This window comes from Rattus norvegicus, chromosome 3, assembly GCF_036323735.1.
Source record: "Rattus norvegicus strain BN/NHsdMcwi chromosome 3, GRCr8, whole genome shotgun sequence".
Lineage (NCBI taxonomy): Eukaryota > Metazoa > Chordata > Mammalia > Rodentia > Muridae > Rattus > Rattus norvegicus.
This window is the reverse complement of record NC_086021.1, coordinates 100,638,822-100,643,559: the sequence shown is the minus strand read 5'-3', so window position 1 is coordinate 100,643,559 and position 4,738 is coordinate 100,638,822. Positions and strand designations below refer to the sequence as shown.

Here is a 4,738-nt window from a genome sequence, read left to right as displayed (position 1 = left end):
GAGGTCTGTAGTGGGTTCCACCAGCACCAAGCTGAAGGTTCGTGGCTGTTTATGAAGACCGCTAACGTGGACTTTATGAGACAGAGTACAGTGTGCCTGAATAGGTGCCGCACACACTTGTCTAAGGGAAGGTCTGACTGATAGTTTTGAAAAAAAAAATTAGCTGAGTTTGGATCAGCTGGCTAGTAGCATGCTTTCATTGATTGTCTAACCAAAAGCTGCTGCCGCGTGCTTCCTCTTGCTGAAGCTGTCCAAGGCAGCCCTGTTCACTCAAACGTTCATTCATCCGACAGGATGTCCTTAAGGATGACATCAGAGGTTCATGTACACAACTTACTTCTTGATGCTGACTGTTGGATTGTCTGGGCCTGTGGATTTTTCAAGTGATTTCCAATCATAAGATGAATGTGTTTAAAACTAACCTTTGTTAGTTTCTCATAAACATCGACCAAAAGAAAATGTAATTCCAAGTTGGGAGTAACCAAGAAATGTTCGCTAACGTGTAGGCATTTGTTTGAATACATGAAAAACAATTTTTATTTTTTCTTTTTTTTTTTCTTTTTTTTCGGAGCTGGGGATCGAACCCAGGGCCTTGCGCTTGCTAGGCAAGCGCTCTACCACTGAGCTAAATCCCCAACCCCGAAAAACAATTTTTAATAATGGGCTCTCATAAACTGGCAGCTCCCTAGCTTTCCTCCCCTTTCTCCATTAAGAAAAACCCATAGACCATTAGCGCACACATAAACAAATCCAGGACAGGAAGAAAGAGTCCCCACCGCCTTCCTTATGCGATCCTCAAGTTAGTCTGAAGGGTGAATTAAATCAACGCTTCGCTCACTTTGCACATGCTCATTCATCATAAACTATTAAGAACTTTCTAGAAATGATAGAGGTCTTCAAAACCATCTAGGCCATAGTCCTTCTTTTATACCGGAGGAGAATCTGAGGGAGTATGACTGGCCCATCTTGCCTCACGTCCCCAGAAAATCAGTGGGTCTATAACTAGTCTGGGACAAGAGCTTTCTGGCTTAGTGAGAACAGACCCTGAGCTGGCTGGAGGTGGGAATGTTGAGCTCTTGGATGGAGTCAGCAAGGACTAGTAGCAGGGGGCAGGGGGAGAAAGAAAAGAGGAAAAACAGATGATGCTATTTTTCAAGCTAGGGCAGTTGCCTGAAACAGGCACCTCAGGGCTGTCTGTCGATCCTGTTCCTAGGCTCTGTGATTGGATCGATCCCTCTAACTCCAAGTTCTCATTTCCACCACCAAGTCCCTCAAAGGAAACATATTTTAGGAATCTCTTATCTGTCCAAGTTCGTTTTCAAACAGATGCCCTCTCTTTCCAGTGTATCACAAGAAGCATTTGTCTGTATTTATTTGGGCGTGGGTGCAGGCGTGTAAATGCCATAGCATAACCCATGGGGTTCAGTCTGACTTCCACCCAGTAGGTGGAACTCAGGTGGTCAGGCTTGGGGTCAGTTGCTTTTACCTGCTGAGTCACCCCTCTAGCCCCACAGCAACCCAGAATCTATTGGATAGGGGCTATGAAAGTCCCATGGTAGGCCTGTTGGATGTGCATTGGTTTTCCACTCACAGGGGCAGGTTTAAAGCAAAACATACTTAAAGGGCTGTTAATTCAAGGCAACAGGAAACCGGTATTAACTAGAGGTCAAAGCAGGATTGGTTCCAAGGGAAGCTGCTGCTGCTGCCCAGAGCTCAAGGGGGTGGGGAGTGTTGTGAGCTCGGTCTTGTGCTGATTTCGATAGAAAGTTAATGAGCACAGGCGTGTCTGGCTATTGGAACGTCACAATAGTCTGCAGTGGTGGGTGCATGGTATGTGCCGGAAATGCTGGGGGCTATTGTTACTGGAACATTGGATGACAAAGATGGTAACAGGGAACCAACCAAAAGGGGCAGAGAAAGTGGAATGCTAAGTATTTTTGTATTACCTTTGTATTAAGTTTGAGGAGGCCACAGAGAGCCACCAAAGGCCTCTGATGGGACTTGATGTCTAGTGGTTAAAGAGCCGATTCAGACTGGGTCTCATGGAGTCAGAGCTGTATTCGAACTCATTATATACTCAACAATGATCTGGTGCTGTAGCCTCGTGCCTAGTTTGTGCCTTGCTGGTGTCAAATCCAGGGCTTCATACAAGCTAAGCAAATACTCTACGAGCTGACTACATTGCCAGCCTTGGAAAGGTGATTTGGCAGAGCAAGAAAAAGAAGCAAAGAGCCTGCAGGTGATTCAAACTGGCCCTGATCATTAAGGAAAGTTGTCCTCCTTCTCCCTCCCCTTCCCTTCCCCTTCCCCGCCCCCCACCTCTCCCTTCCCTTCCTCTGGCCTCCTCATCTACTATTCCTTCCGTCCTCCTTTCCTTCAAGTATGGTTAGGAGAGTCATGGGGCTTTCGAATCTCTCCTAGGCTGACTGGGTTCCTGCTAGAAGCTGTGTTAGGAATTAGGCTTCTCTGTAGAATGCTGGGTTCCCTCAAAATCAGCAAAATTCCTGGGGACCTTGCTGTTGTATGCACTGTGCATCTCTCCTGGTGTGGAAAGTGTCTACACTAAATATCAAATATCAAATGTCTTCACAGTTATGTGTCTTATGCCTTTGGGGGGTTACTCTCAAGGCTTTTGAACTGTGTCCCCAGATGAAATAGTGTCACTTTCTCCTAAAATGAGTCTTTTCATGTGGCCACCTGGGCCTTCCACGTGTTCAAGTATCATTTTGTCCCAGATATATTAGATGTAGGCTTCTTTAAGGGACTTTTTGTCTGTGTAAGACATGTTTGTGTATTTATGAGTGTGCACATGCAAGTGTGCGTATGTGTGCATGTGTGTGTGTGTGTGCATGCGTGTGCGCATGTGCATCACTGATTCTATTCACAACAGTCTATGCCTAAGTATTTGTAAATGGTGAAAATAGACCCTGCCATGACTTCATTCAATCCTAGAATCTTCTTCTCTTTAAGCCTTGTTTTCCTATGAGTGTAAGTCTGCCTGTTTTCCTTGTCTGCCCACACACTGGAACCAACATCACTGTACCTAAGGCCCCTCCTCCCTGAATCCTCTTGACTCTATCCCCTTCCTTTTCTCTGACATCCCCGTATCAGTTTTCTGTGTCAGAGTGACATAGCCCCCTTCTTTGAGTGAGGCGAGGCTTCATATAGCACCAGGTGTTGGGATATATATATATATATATATATATATATATATATATATATATTCAACCCAACAGAGTTGGCATTCAAGAAAGCAATAACATGTATAGTTTCTAAACTATATGTTTCAAATGCTGCTTTTACTGATAACTCGACCATTGATTTAAGTTACTTTAGATAATGTCATAGTTTAAGACTAAACAGTATCCTGTTAGTTAAGACAGTACATATAATATCACCATCCAACCCTCCATCCAGCAGTTCATCCACTATTTTTTATATTAGTATTAAAATGCTTGCAATGGTCTTTATCTGATGGTAGTGATGGTTAGTTATTTCTGATGGAAGAGCTGGATGCAATATTTTTTTTAAAAAAAGACAAAAAAAATTAAAAATCCCACAGCCTTTTTTTTTTTTGCAAATAATCTTCTACAGTGCTTAATCTCCTGCTAAGAAATGACTGCCTACCGGGGCTGGGGATTTAGCTCAGTGGAAGAGCGTTTACCTGGGAAGCGCAAGGCCCTGGGTTCGGTCCCCAGCTCCGAAAAAAAGAACCAAAAAAAAAAAAAAAAAAAAGAAATGACTACCTACCAAAATAATAGAGCTGAAATAGCCTACATGACTCTTCCCATTGATATGTGTGTGTGTGTGTGTGTGAGAGAGAGAGAGAGAGAGAGAGAGAGAGAGAGAGAGAGAGAACGCACCTGTCTACTATTCTCTGATTCCATTTACTATGTATGTTAAACAAAAGAAGTAATGCATCCTGTCCAGAGCCCTGATCTGTAACTCCTTGTTTATATGGAAGTTGCCTTATTATTTGTTGCTTTTAGTGATTTTGGTCTTAGAAAGAATTTTTGGCCAGATGTGGCCTATAATAAAGGCACTGAGGATCCTGGACCTGCACAGGGTCCTGGGTTCTAGTTCCCATCACTGTAAAAGGAAGGAAGGAAGAAAGAAGGGAGGGAGGGAGGGGAGGGAGGGAGGGAGGGGAAGTTAAATAGTTTGTTGCATGTCTAGGTTCATATAAACAGATCACAGTTTGAGTGAGAGACGCCATATTTAACAAGTGGAGTGACATTCACTGTCCATGATTGGCTCTCAGCACTGATTTATTCCCTGCTATGTAAATTAAGAACTTCCCAAGTTCCTTCCCTCACCTGCCTCCCCTGGGTCTGCATCTGTTGTTGTAGCAGACACTTTACTAGTGATATCTAGTGATGTTATTTTTGTTTGAGCATTATCAAGTTTTGTGACAGTTCCATTCTTGCATATACCCATAATTCATAGCTATTGTCTACCCATAATTCATAGCTATTATCTAGGGCTCATTATTTCTACTGTATTATTTTACTGCATCTTCTCTGCTCTTGAGTTACTTCATTTTATTGTTTAACTGGCTAGATTTCAGTGTAAACACATTTCTCTTCTAAAACAGCTCACTGGTCCTGTTTCATTGAACTCATTAATAGATGTTGCCTTGGTATTTACAAAGTCTACTGTTCTCGGGCCAAATAGTTTGAGAAAAGGCAAGCAGTTTCCTTCCGCATCTCAGCTTTGAGTGTTTCTGAGAAGGGGGTTG

At 43.2% G+C, this 4,738-nt stretch overlaps 1 non-coding gene across 1 annotated transcript; it reads right to left on the bottom strand.

The window, feature by feature from the left end:
• Nucleotides 1-563: 563 nt before the first annotated feature.
• Trnaa-agc (transfer RNA alanine (anticodon AGC)) lies at nt 564-644 on the bottom strand. The gene has a single exon. It is a non-coding gene; the product is annotated as a tRNA-Ala (tRNA).
• Nucleotides 645-4,738: the final 4,094 nt, after the last annotated feature.